We start from the raw sequence: 14,818 nt of genomic DNA on the forward strand, positions 1-14,818 counted from the left end.
CTGAAGGCAGGCCTAACTGCTGCCTTTCTCCCCCAAGAATGGCAGCTGGTGGGCCATGGACAAGTTAGGAATGCAGGAAAGACTTCGCAAACCAATAAATACTCCACATTTGCTTTCCTCCTGTCATTTTTGCAAAAGGAGCCATAAATCCAGAAACCATTAACAATGTCGTATTTTGTGCTTGGATCCCTTAACACTTGTGAGGGTATCAGAACACGGTGTTAAGAACAGCCTGTTTTGGAGTAGGACCCAGTTAGAATCCTGATTCTACCACTGACTAGCTGTGTGACCTGGGTTGGTTAGTTAACTTTTCTGAATCTCAGGCTTCTATGGAAACTGCTCGGATTTGGTTTTGGCCTCACCTCTTATAAGCTGTGTGACCTACCTAGGCCTCAGTTTCCCTGTTTGTAACATGAGGATAATAAAATGCTTCATTTGTTCGTTGGGAGATTAATTGGGGTGTTGCATGCAAAGTGCTTAGCATGCTTCTTGGCTCGGCATATAGCAAGTGCTTAATTAAAGTTGGCTGTATCTATTACAGTGGATACAAGATAAAAGATACTGTGTTCTAAGCGATGGCCCATCTCAAACAAATATTAGGGCTTTGTATCCAGTAAGAGCTAGTGAATGGTTATTTGTATAAGTCACTGTCTTAACATTTTCCCTAAGATGAGGTTTTTATTTATTTTTATTTATTTGTTTATTTATTTTTAAGATTTTATTTATTTGAGAGGGGAGAGAGAGCACGAGTGGGGGGGCAGAGTGAAAGGGACAAGCAGACTCTCTACTGAGCAGGGAGCCTGACGTGGGACTCGATCCCAGGACCCCAAGATTATGACCTGAGCTGAAGGCAGATGCTTAACTGACTGAGCCACCCAGGCGCCCCTAAGATGAGGTTTTTAGATATAATCTGTGCCTGAATATCTAGCACATTTCTTTGAGTATTTAATGGGTGATGTCTGTATGTGGTAGTTGGTACTGATCTTTTTGTATATAAAGTTTTTTTTCTCTTCTCACCATAATTGCTACATAAATTTAACAGGAGGTTCAAAACAGGTACACTTGAATTTATTCTTGCAGGGTTGTTTTTTTTTAAAACTCTTTTAATTTTTTTTATTTTCTGGCTTTTCGCGACACATCTGTTTATAGTTTTCTTTCATTTAATTTTGTCTTTTCTCTTGGGTCGGGACTTGTGTATATGTCTTGATTATAAGCAGAAGTGATTTTACCTAATCCTGTATTTCTGATTTTGTATTATTTTTCATAAAGAGGGCCCTTAAATTAAATAAGCTTCAAGCTCCACAAAACCTCAATCTGCTCCAGTTAGAAGTTACATTTGTTTTGCAGGTGAAAGACTTGACGTATTCAGCTTAAAATCGTCTAAAGTGAGTGTTATTATGGGAACATTATGAGACTGAAGAGATCTGTAGTTTCTTGTTCACCTTGAGTCCTCACTGAATTTTGCTTTGCTTCTTCAAGAAAAAGAATCTGTACTTTCAACAAAAATACACAGACGTGTAGAATTCATTGGATGGTCAAAATAAGAAGTCAGTATCTGGCTTCTTAAGTATATATTAGAATTTCAAATGTATAGAACAGATCAAGAAAAGAACTAATGTCATTAACATAATGCCTCAAACAGGTTTTTCAGGCTAGCTGACTAACCGAGAGTGATTTCGCAGCGCCATTTTGTTAGTGCATTATAAATTTGGGGGCTCAGAGAGGAAGGGAGAGTCTGGTGTTGTGGTCATGAGAATTTTGGCGGGAGAACAAGTACCACAGTTCTGGAGCAAAGAGGAGGAGGCAAGAAGGAAATATGGAGGGAATCTAGGGGAAGAGTAGCGGTCCCAGAATTAGAAAGTTGCTTACCAAGTCAGGAAAAACAGTGAACTTCCGCTAGGCGGGGGTCGCTACATGGAGTCACTATCACTAATTACTTCTTTACGGAAGGCTTCAACTCTGAATAACTTTTAAAATAGACACCACTCTTTATAAGTAAAAATTAAGAATGCTAGAATATGTTGAATGTCTTTAAAATTAGGTTGAGTTACATGTGAAAAAAAATTATAGTGGTTTAAGCTATAGAAAATTTTTCTTCCTCTTACATAAGAGAGGTCTTGGGGTAGATAGTTCAAATCTTGCAGAGAGACTCCACAGTCTTCAGAGACCTAAGATCCAGGCAGCTCCTCTCTCTTCCACCGCTAGGGTGTCATTCTCCTCAGGGTCCAATATTGCTGCTGCAGCATCAGCCATCACAACCTTGCTCCAGGCAAAGGGAGGGAGAAAGCACCAAGTACAGCCCTCTCCCTTCTTCTTTTCTTTTCTTTCTTTCTTTTTTTTTAAGAAACTTTCTGGAAATCCTACATGACATTTTACTTATATCTTATTGGTCAGATTTTAGTCCCATGGTCACACAGTCCTAACAGAGAGACTGGGAAGTATAGTCTTTTATCTGGGCAGCAATGTGATCAGCTAGAAATCAGGGTTTTCATATTGAAGGAAGAAGGAAGAATGGCTACGTGGGCAAGTGATCCCTCTGCCACGTTACATTTGCCTTTAAACTAAATGACAGTATATATATTGCTATTTTCTCTATTAAGAACCAAGCATTTTATAGGATCTGAATTTGTATTAATGTGCTTAGTGGGGAGCTGGTATTGATCATAAGTAAATTTAGAAAATGCCAGATTGTGCTTTTTCTGGGCACTCCTAGTGCAAATAGATTCTTGGCAGAGAAGGATATTGGGAGAAGGAAGGGATCACACTTCTTTCTCAAATATTGTAGCAGTCCTTGAATGGAACTCTTCATCAGTCCTTAAGTCTCAGGGAGGATGAAACTTAGAGTTGGTAGTTGCCTCAAAACAGCGCTAGTGTGTAATGAATGCTTGTGTGTGTGTGTGTGTGTGTGTGAGAGAGAGAGAGAGAGAGAGAGAGATTGAGAGATTCAGAGCAGAGGAGTGGTGCTTGAGATGTGGAATATCTGCCACTAATTAATTAATTTACGATCCTGGGCAGATCATTTAGCCTTTTCAGGCTTAGTTTTCCCTGTCTGTAAAATGAGGAAGTTGGACCAGATATTCACAACCCTACTGGCTCTAATCTGCCATAACCTGGAAACTGGGAGGTCGATTTAACCATCTTCCCATCTACCCATCCATCTGTCTACCTGTCCATCCACCTACCAACTACTTTTGATAGTGCCTGGCAGTGTGGCTAGAAGCTGAGGATTAAAAAAAGTAAGTTATTAGCCTTCGTGGAGCTTATAGTCCATTCTAGGGCACAGAAAATATAATGCTTTTGCCTCTTGTCAGATGTAAATGCAGCTGAAGAAACTCTGTTTTCAATTTCACCTGCCGATGTGTTTAGTAGAGATGGCTCTTGGCTATCATGTGTGGAATATCTCTGTATATTTCCTGTACCAAATTTTAATTCTTCCTTTGAGTCATTTCCCAAAGCATAGCTGCTGTGGCACAGAGAAGGCCCATTTTGATATTAGCTTACACAAGATGACCTTAATTTGGTCGGGGGTGGTTATGGGCCTCCATGAGAATTGGGAAGAACAGTAACAGCTCTGACGGAGCCCGTACCCTGTGGGTGCTGTGCGCGGTGCCATATGCGCATTTTCCTCTAACCTCAGCACGGGTAGGAGTCCTGTTTTTCTCCGAGTCCCTGAGAGGCTAAACAGCCTGCCCCAGACCCATGTGATGAAGCAATCGTCCTCAGAGCCGAAGTCCCAGCGACCACAGTGTTCTCAGAAGAGAACAGTCTTGAGCACACAGATTTTTGCATACAATTCCAGGGAGTACGAGTCTCACCTTGGTGATTGTTTAGGGAGCTCTGACCTAACTGTATCCTAATTAAGAAAACAGCTGATGTTGGAAAACCACTATATACCTTCTGAGATCAAAGATTTCCAGTGTGTGGATACTTCTGCATCTGCTCATGAGAGGGGGGAGAACCCAGCCTGTGTGGAGGTTGAGAGTCCTGTGTATACATGTGGTAAAAAACTCAGGTAGTGGGGGAGCCTGGGTGGCTCAGTCGGTTAAGCGTCCATCTTTGGCTCAGGTTATGATCCCAGAGTTCTGGGATCGAGCCCCGTGTCAGGTTCTCTGCTCAGCGGGGAGTCTACTTTTCCCTCTCCCTCTGCCCCTCCCCCCACCTTGTGCTCTTGCTCTCTCTCACATAAATAAATAAAATCTTTAAAAAAAAAAAAGCTCACATAGTGTCATCAGCCAAGTCCAGTGGTTCTCAAAGTGCGGTCCGTGGATCAGCAGCCTCACCAGCAGCTGGGCTCCCGGTAGAAATGCAAATACTCAGCTCTGATCTAAATCTCCTGAATCAGAAGCTGTGTGTTCGCACGCCCTCCCACTGACGCTGACGCCTGTGGTACTCTGAGTGGCACCGTCCGACAGAACTTTGTGTAATGATGCAAATGTCCTGTGGCTGCACGGTCCAGTATGGGAGCTGCTAGCACAGGTGGCTTTGAGCATTTGCAATGTGGCAGAACGGAAATTTTAATTGTATTGGATTTTATTTAATTAATTAAAGTTTAAACGGCCACATGTGGTGACAGCACCACTTTGCTCCAGAGCATTCCTAAACATTCTTATGCCTTTACATCTGAACAATTCACTGCATTAGACACAACACAACAGGACAAAAAATGGAATGACACATATAGAATTATGTATTGATAGTATGTTTCCTTATCCCAGTGTTGTCATTGAACTAGAAAATGTTTGGGATGGGGGCCTTGCAGTTTAATGCCAGTGAAACCTTCCGGAAGAGAAAAACAATTTGTACATATTTCCAAGTCCTGTCAGAACTTACGGGAAGTAGTGCCTGCTTGGATAATTGTCTCTGCTTTTAGACATTGAGGGCAAGAATTTTTGAATATTCTCAACTCAAGTTCTGTATCAAGCAAGAATTTTTGAATATTCTCAAATTCTGTATCAAGTAAGAACTTTTGAATATTCTCAACTCGAAGCAACTCAAGTTCCTTAAAGAGAATGAAATTCAGCTTGTACTTGAGGGACAGTTGTGATGTTCTGTATGTCGGTGGAGGGGAGACATGGTCACCAGCAGAAGGTTTTGGTGTTCTACATAAAAGGAAGTCCTATGAATAGAGGAACGAGGGCAGGAAGTGTCATGGCTTTCTGAGGAACAGCAAAGACTAACATTTGGCTAAAGGGTAGGGTTCATAAAGTGTTGGAAATGAAGACCTCGACCCCGCTTGTGCAGAGTGGGATGATGGGATCCTCAGCTGCCCTCATTCCTAGCTTCCAACCTTTGACGCTCTCTCCTCTTTTTCAGTCAGTGGGGTCTTAGGCAGGATGGTCACAGTGCTGGAGGTAGAGGGACAGAAAAGAGGGGCGAGGTATAAGACGGACAAGACTTTTATCATATGGGTTACCGTACCTACCGCATGTCACGCTCTCTCGTAGAAACTTGATACACAAGGAGGAGTTGGGTGCTGCCCTGAAGGAATGGATAGTCTGGGTAAGGAATCGGACGTGTCAACAAATGAGTGCAAATTGTGCCATACGCTTTCCTTGGAGTCAGTACAGGGTCCAATACAGGGACATCGAGGTGACGCTGACACAGAGCACACACCCCGAGCCTCTCACTCTTCCCTCATCTCTTGTTTCTGCCTTCTACTCCAGCTGAGCATTTTCACCCCCAGTGGTGTTTTTCTTCACTCGTATTTCAGTGTATTTTAAACAATAAATAACCCAATGAGTTTGTTTTCTGTTTCTCCAAGTGCTTGTGTTTTGTAGTTGGACCGTGTTTTATGTAGCTTCCGTCACAGGGCTGGCCGTACTGTGTTCGGAGACGGACTCAGTCCCACATCTAAGAGTACAGTGTCTGGCTGAGAGACATTTTATTTGGGTATTTGCTTGGTTATTGATTTGTTTATACATCTATTCGTTTAGGAGTAGTCTATACATTTTTTTTTAAATGTCCCGTCTCTTTCTGGAAATACTTGAGAATGCTTTTGTAAATATGATTAGGCCTGAAAAATAAATTAACGAGGCGATGTGGCTTTAAGGCACAGGGTTCTGACCTAAGGGCAGAGACAGATGCGTCCTTTTCAGCTGTGGGGCGGTGGGGTGGGGTGGAGGGGGATGGGGTGGGGCAAGAGTGGGTAGGAATAAGTAAATTACATCCTCTGCCTGTCACAGTCCCGGCCCTGGCCCTGCTCTTCTCCCTGACTGTCTGGGCCCGGTCCCTTGCTGCCTCCTCAGTCCTGCGAAATTTGCACTGCTTGGCTCTTTGCTGTCACAAGTTATCAGTGATGTAGGAAAGACATTAGGGTTCAAAGCCAACAGCCAAAGAATTCTTGGGATGTCTTCGGTGCAAAAAAGTGGTTTTATTAAAGCACAGGGACAGGATCCGTGGGCAGAAGGAGCTGCACGGGGAGGGGGTGATGGGTGACTGATTATATACTTTCAAGTGGGGAGGGGGTTAGGGATAGTGTAAGTCTCTAAGGAATTTGGAAGCAAGGTTTCTAGGACCTCTAGGGGGCTAGCTATTATTAGGAAAAGGTCACTTATTACTGTCTAATAAAACCTGAGTCATGAGACCCTTCAGATCTATATTGGTGGGTCATATACTTGGAGGATGATTGCCAACACGTATCTTGGAGGTAGAGATAAAGGAAGTTTCCAAAGGAATCTTTATATGTTAAAGGAGACTTATAGGGTCCTGGGGGGTTGGGCTAAGATCACTTTTGCCTGTAGCAAAGTATTCACATCGAGGCAATTGAGTCCCTAGAGGAAGGTCACTCTGCTTGTTTCAAGGACTTGTGAATGGGCTGTAAGTAGTAAGGAAATGTAATAGTTTTTCTTCTGCCTTTGTTTCCCACATCAATCAGTAGCCTGCTGACTTCTTTTTATTATTATTAACATATAATGTATTATTTGTTTCAGGGGTACAGGTCTGTGATTCATCAGTCTTACACAATTCACAGCGCTCACCATAGCACATACCCTCCCCAATGTCTATCACCCAGCTACCCCATCCCTCCCACCCCCCTCCACTCCAGCAACCCTAAGTTTGTTTCCTGAGATTAAGAGTCTCTTATAGTTTGTCTCCCTCTCTGGTTTCATCTTGTTTCATATTTTCCTCTCTTCCCCTATGATCCTCTGCCTTGTTTCTCAAATTCCACATATCAGTGAGATCATATGATAATTGTCTTTCTCTGATTGACTTATTTCGCTTAGCATAACACCCTCTAGTTCCATCCACGTCGTTGCAAATGACAAGATTTCATTTTCTGATGGCTGCATAATATTCCATTGTATATATGAACCACATCTTCTGTATCCATTCATCTGTTGATGGACATCTGGGCTCTTTCCATAGTTTGGCTATTGTGGACATTGCTGCTATAAACATTGGGGTGCAGGTGCCCCTTCAGGTCACTACATTTGTATCTTTGGGGTAAATACCTCATAGTGCCTGCTGACTTCTTGATTTCTTAGCAGCTCACTGTTCCCTGTCCGTGGCCTAGGTTTCTGGAGCTAGGACCATGTTATAGCACCACATCCAAACCAGAAAATTCTCGCCCAGCAGCCTCAGGTTGGTTTCTTTGGAATAGGCTGGAGATCTGACAAAAAAGTCTTTGTTTGTAAATGTTTCCCTTATTTCCTTGAAAATTCCTTTGCAGAGTGTTGCTCCCTGCAGAGGTCATTTCTGTGATCTGATTACTACATAAAATTATTTTCTTTTATTATTAGTTCAGAATCGATCTTACATTAGCTTCGAGTGACCCTTCATATTTCTTATAATATTCAGGGCAAACCTTATCTCTCTTTCCCTGGTGGTAGTGGAAATCTTGTAATGTTATATTTCTGCCAGCTAACAGTGATAATTAAGCCTGATTTAGTGTGTTTAAAGTCTAAGGATCTTAAAGAGACTTTTAATCCTCTTGTTCATTTAAGATAAATTAATTTCTTCCATTTTCTCTTTTTTTCTCAAAAACAAAATTTCTTTAATGTGTTCAGCTTTTAATATTGTAGGTGCAGATATATCTTGCCTTAAGTAGAATTGATATATAAAAGCCTGGATTTACTTTGCTTTAATCATTAGGTAAAACTTTTTGTAATTATTTAAAAATTATGATTGAATACTGATCCAAACTATAGTGAATATGGGGGAATGAATGTAGCTTGACCTGTTGGGATGGTAGGTAATGATAATTTAATTTTTAAAAATATTCGTAAATAACTAGATGAGGGGTTAAAAATCATTTTTATAACCGAGCCCAATTACAAAACTCAATTTGCACACTCCTTTCCAGGAATCTATTATTTTTACAAAATATGAAATATATCTGTAAATGTCATAAAGAGTATGATTCTGGCCCAAAACCAGACAGCTGATACTGAGGCAAGCAGCTGTATCTGCGGGTCAGTTACGGCCTGAATAGGAAGTTCCTTGTTCTGCGTTAGTTGATTGATAAGCTGGATGGTTAATAATTGATGTTTTTTGGTATTACTTATAGTTTTGGCTTGTAGCCAGGGATTTTGCTGACTATAATGGTTAATTAGCTTTATAACTGATGGTAAGAGCCAGTTTTAAGCTTTAATACACATTTTCTGGGTGTGAAAAAGAATCTGTATCCTTTGAAAGATTTAATAGAGAACCATAGATAAAGCATTTTTTATTAAGGTGTTCTAAATAAAAAGGTATATAGAAATAATTTAACATGTACTTAGTTAAAATTGGTTTGTCCTGTTTTTTTCTTTCTTTAAATGGCATGCAGGTTTTGTCTGATCTAGTGAATCACTCAGACACAGAGACACAGGGATGTTTAGGAATGCTCCAGAGTGTCACATGGCTCCAGGATAAGAACACAAGCGGTCATTGACTGGGCTGATGACAGTGGGGGAGATTTGGGCAGTGCGTCCGTGCAGGGTGGCCAGCCTTAGTGACACTTGGTTTGTCCTCAGTTTCCCAAGAGCAGGTACAGGAAGGGTCTACAGGTTAGAAAAATTTTTGAAAGTTGTAAACTGTGCCTGTCCTTGGCACATGCTACTCCACTCCTGGGAGTATTGTTATTCTAAGAAAATAAGAGAACATACTTAGATATTTAGCTCCAGGTTTGTTGATCACATCATCCAATTGATGATATGAACCTAAATGTCCATCAGAAGGGGGATTGGTTAAGTAAATTAAACCAATATAAAAGTCATCACAAAACATGTTACAGATAGAGGCAAACTATTTCTCTTGGCAGGAAAGCTCTTCTTCAAGTAAAAATTTGCGAGGGAGTCGAGTCCAAATATATAAAAGAGAGAAAAGGGGAGTTGGTCCTGTTGGGCCGAGGTAGAGGATCCAGAGCCTCCCCCACATCTCCCTCACTCCTGCAGGGGCCCCAGCCACCTCCGTCACATGCTTGTGAAATCCCCGAGGGACACAGAGAACACTTTGATGGAAATTTCTTGGCCTGGAAAGATATTCATGGTTGGTTACATTGTTACATTAAAAAGCATATTTGAAAACACATTATGAATCTAATTTTATAAACAACATGTGTGTTTGAATTATGCCTGTGTATGCTGTGATCTGCGTGTGTTATGTGTGTGTGTGTTTATGGCAAAGAAAAATGTTTAGCAAGAAATATACCAGGTATTCAAGAGTTAACTCTTTTAAACTCTGGATTATAGGTATTTTAACTCCTTTTCTTTTTTTTTTTTTTAAAGATTTTATTTATTTATTTGATAGAGCGAGAGAGAGCACAAGTAGGGGGAGCAGCAGGCTGAGGGAGAAGCAGGCTCCCCGCCAAGCGGGGAGCCCGATGTCGGACTCAATCCCAGGACCCTGGGATCATGACCTGAGCTGAAGGCAGATGCTTAATGACTGAGCCACCCAGGCGCCCCTCCTTTTCCTTTTTCTTATCTGTAGTTTTAATTTTTATTTTTTTTATTTTTAATTTTTATTTTTTTTAAAGATTTTATTTATTTATTTGAGACAGAGAGAATGAGAGAGAGAGAGCACATGAGAGGGGAGAGGGTCAGAGGGAGAAGCAGGCTCCTTGCTGAGCAGGGAGCCCGATGCGGGACTCGATCCAGGGACTCCAGGATCATGACCTGAGCCGAAGGCAGTCGCTTAACCAACTGAGCCACCCAGGCGCCCTGTAGTTTTAATTTTTAAATAATGACCATGTATTGATTTTTTAATAAGATAATATTTTTGGTTATATATGTATGAATTTCTAGGAATCACAGCTTTGGAATATATAGTATTTGACACTGTACAAGTAACCTTTAACTTTTGCATAAATAGTACTTGGTCTCTGTTCTAGTTATCTACTGCTACATATGAGTCATCCCCAAAACTCAAGTTCCTTGATAATTACATTATTGATCACAGTTTCTGGGTGTCAGTGTTTGGGAAGGGCTCTGCTGGGTAGTTCTGACTCAGGGTCTCTCCTGGGGTTACAGTCGGACGATGGCTCGTGCAGCCAGGGTTGGCCAGGCATCTCTTTCTTCATATTGACTTAGGGCCTCTTCATGTGGGCTCTCTGCAAGGGTTAGTTTGGACTTTCTCACAGCACCGTGGCCTTGGGACAGTCAGATATCTAAGACTTACACGTATTTATTTTACTTGTCCTTTTCAGTGTTTTCTTTATTAGTCATCCTTAATCCATTGGTTATCCCAGGTTCTTTGTCAACGTCCGAGGAAAGCCAGATCTAATAGTAAATGCCATGTTTTAATTAATGTCCCTTCTTTAATAATATTCTGATGAATAAGGGCTTTATGATTTATTTTTCCTGGAGTGTTGCTTGTGTCCAGCAAAGGTTCACTTCTATCCTAATACTATGGCTCATTCATGGATTTGTATATAAATTTGAATATCGCTTTTAATCACCGGGGTCAATTATTTGCAACCATGACCAGGAACAGTTTGTCTCTTCCTTTCTGTGTATGCCACTCTTCCCCTCAAGGGCTGGAATCCGTTTCACCTCACCTTGAATCTGGGCTGGCCTTGTGATTTGCTTTGCCCAGTAGAATGCAGTGGAAGTGATGCTGGTGAGTCCCAGACCCAGTCCTTTAAAGGCGCTGCAGTGCGTGGTGCAGTGTGCCCAGCCCGCTGCAGAGTCCCCTTGAAAGGGAAGAGGCTCGGGTGGGGAGCTGCAAGCATGAGGGTGTTGAGTGCCTGCTGAGTTCCAGGAGGGAGAGGGAAGCGGCTAGGGAATTGGGGGGTGCCAGAGACAAAGTGCACCTGCTGGGCCTGCTTGTGTGGCCGGGAAGGCACCAGGGAACGAAGCACAGGGCTTTTATGATGGTGGTTTTAATTGGCCATGGAGCCCTGTTGACCTACCCTGGATATTGCGAAGTTGGAGCTGTGAGGGCTGCCTGATGTAGGGACTGGCGGGACAGCATCCACAATTGCCTCCTTGGATCTCTGGTACAGGACACTTTTTCCAGGCACTGGCTGGGGAATTGGCTCCAGAACACATACTGCCTTGCCAAAGCTCCTACAGCGATAGCTACCTCACACACTGTTGTAGCTGGAACTGTGTGCCCCCCAAATTCCTATGTTCAAGTCCTAACCCCTAGTACCTCAGAATATGACCTTCATTGGAAATAGGGTCACTGCAGCTGTAATTAGCTTAAGTGAGGTCATAATGGGACGCCTGGGTGGCTCAGTCGTTAAGCATCTGCCTTCAGCTCAGGTCATGATCCCAGGGTCCTGGGATCGAGCCCCGCATAGGGCTCCCTGCTCAGCAGGAAGCCTGCTTCTCCCTGTGCCACTCCCCCTGCTTGTGTTCCCTTTCTGACAAATAAATAAATAAAATCTCTAAACATAAATAGATAAATAAATAAATAAATAAATAAGTCATACTGGTATAGGCTGGGCCCCTAATCCAATATGACTGGTGTCCTTATAAAGAGGGGAAATTTGGGTGCAGGAAAGCTGTAGATGAAGAAATAGATCAGAGTAATGCAGAAGCCAAGGAATGACGGAGACTTCTAGGAAGCCAGCAGGAGCTAGGAGAGGGGCACAGAACCAAGTTTCCCGTGTAGCTCTCGGGGGAACCAATGCTATTGGACACCTCGATGTCAGACGTGTAGCCTCCAGAACTATGAGACAGTACATTAGTGTTGCTGAAGCCCCACAATTTGTGGTACTTTTTAATAGCGGCCCTAGCAAACTAGTACAAAGACCAGTGCCCCTTTGCCTACTTTTTCTCATCTCTGCAGTTCCAGGTGGGGGAATGCAGACAGAAGCTTGTGCCCGTGATGTGGGGGCTGCCAAACGGCCTCACACCTTAATCCAGTTAAAATTAAAATTCTCATTTCCTCAAAAAGTTCTGGGAAAGGAGATTTATTGGGTATTTCAGGCACAAGGAAAAGGAGATACTTTTTGATAGGAGGACTTTTTTAATGCCTCTGAAATTGTAGCAGATACATTGTTTGATCTACCTTCTTCGAGACCCTTCCACCCAAGAATATGTCTTTCATTATTGCAGAGTTTACACAGAGTTAACACCTCATTGTATTTCTCAAGAAACCTGATTTAACCTGACTGGATTTGGATTGGCACTTGATTATTCTGATGTAATCATTTTTTGTAATGATTTTTAGGGCCATGATTGTTGAAAACTGATGTTAGAGTCTTAAAAGAGGTGTACCTGATGCAGAAATGTTTAGTGCCTTATGCAAACAATAATATTGGGTGCATTATGCAGTAATAATGGAAATTACATTTGCAAAATAGTTGTGGTGAGAGAACATCCTGAAATACAAAAAATGGAAAAAGCACAGAGGGAAAGAAACCCATGTTTTATTCACAGCATTTGGCTGGCTGTGCTTTCAGGCTGGAAGTCAGGGAAGAAGTTTATGAGCTCCTCGGTCCTGCGCCATCCTTGGCCATGTGATTTAGATCAACCTACTCAGTTCTGATTGAAGTGGAGAATTTCCAGTTATTGGAATCAAAAGGGGTTGGCAATGTGGTCGTATTTGAAAATACTCTCTGCTCTTTCGATAGGACAGCATTTTGTAAGTGAAATTGGATTTTCACAGTAAGCATATATTTGCTATGATTTATCCTAATTTGTTTTTTTTTCTGTTGCTCATAACTTTGGATTGATAGCTTATTTTAAAAATGTTTGGAAAAAAATATGAAACATATATTCCTCTATACTCACCAGTGTAGTTTTTAGGTCAGTTGCAGGCTGATTAACTTTGCCCTGTTCCTTAATAGTTTGATGTATTGATCACATTCAACATGTGAACTCACAGAAAACCATGGTAGAAATACATCTATAAGGATTTTTAAAAATTCTTAACTATGTGAATTGACATGAAATGTTGATTTTGAGTTTTGGCTATTTTCTGTACTAATTAGACAATTTTGTAAAGTTTTAAATACATACTTCTTTTGGCAGTTTAATTACCCCAATTCAAGAATATTCTGCTTAAAATTTCAATGATTAAACAAAGTCAAGAAAGTGGCAGGGCTGCAGAGATGAAAAAAAGAAAAAGAGCAAGTTAATTCTTTTGTGTCCAATTCACAAAAATTATCTTAGCCTTGTGCCTTGTGCATGTTTGCATAGAATCTGCTTTGGTTCCTTTCAGAAAAGAAAGTCTTTTGTTTTGTTTTTCATTTTACTTTTTCTCTTTTGAGTTTGGACAGGCTGGTTTACAGATATCTAGATGATTCTGAGGCCTCTTGGTATTCTTGGGGTGTTACCATCACTCTTTCCCTGGTGGACCATGAGGTGCTACTGTCCAAGGCAAGACAGTGAAAGAAGGCATCTCCCTTGGGATGTAAGGATACTGGGCAAGGACCATTTTCCTGGAGCAGTGATGTCTAAATCCTATCCATCTTCTCCTCCACCCAACTCTGAAATCACACAAGCAATGTTGGCAGCCCAAAGTCATTTTTACCAAGGCCTCGTCTGCACGTAGGGCTGTTTCACTGAGATTATGTATGTAGAAAGTAATTCTTTAAGCTGTAAACTACTCTGCAAATGTAAACTGGGGATATTGATAACAAGACTTCTACTCACGGGCCCTTATTCACTCTCTAATGGCACTTTATTTTCTAAACCAAAAGCCTTTTAGGGAATCTGAGTTACCATTTTTCGTCTTGTGGTTTATGGGGAGTCAGCATCGTGTAGTGGGTAAGAACATGGGCCATGTGGACAGACTCAGTTCTCATGTCACCACTGCCTCTCCTGCTGTGTGACTGGGGATAGGTTACTCTGAGTCTGGTTTCCTAAACTTCAAACAGGGATAGCAACAGAATCAGCCTTGCAGAATTGTTGAGAGGAGTAAAGGGATATTGCAAGCGAAGCACTTTGCATGGTGCCAGGCGCATACAAGCGCTCAGTAAGTAATTAGCTTTCATTGCTTTCTGGAGGCATTTGGGGTTCTGTTATTCTAATAGCAAAGCCAGCAAAAATGAGCTGATTCTCTTAACTTAATTAATTGCAAAATCTCTCCTATCCTACTCTTCTCCCTATATTTCATCTTACCTAGAGTGTGAACTTAGGTTCATTAAACGAACAGAGAATGGTGTTGCCTTTTTTCCCCCCCTTTAGGATGCTGTGCTGGTGTATACTGTTAAAAGAAATCATGGGATAATAATCTTTTTTTTTTTACAAGTCTAATATTCAGATACCTGAGAACTCTCCCTGGCTTCCAGTCCTGAGAAGTTGGAGGGGGCTGAGGTCTGTGAGGTGGTCCCGGCAGACGGCAGCCCTCTGTCCGGGCCTCCCTATGGGCCACCGTGCTGTCCTGACATGGCTGGGTTCCTGTGAGCAGAGTCTGGGCTGTCGGGGAGAGGCTGTGGGCATGCAGC

At 41.9% G+C, this 14,818-nt stretch overlaps 1 protein-coding gene across 4 annotated transcripts in view; it reads left to right on the forward strand.

Annotated features, from left to right (window-relative positions):
- The window catches only part of METTL24 (methyltransferase like 24), a 152,357-nt gene that overhangs the window by 78,427 nt on the left and 59,112 nt on the right, over nucleotides 1–14,818 (forward strand). The window lies entirely within an intron of this gene.

This window comes from Halichoerus grypus, chromosome 9 (genome assembly GCF_964656455.1).
Source record: "Halichoerus grypus chromosome 9, mHalGry1.hap1.1, whole genome shotgun sequence".
In the NCBI taxonomy this organism is placed as follows: Eukaryota; Metazoa; Chordata; class Mammalia; order Carnivora; family Phocidae; genus Halichoerus; species Halichoerus grypus.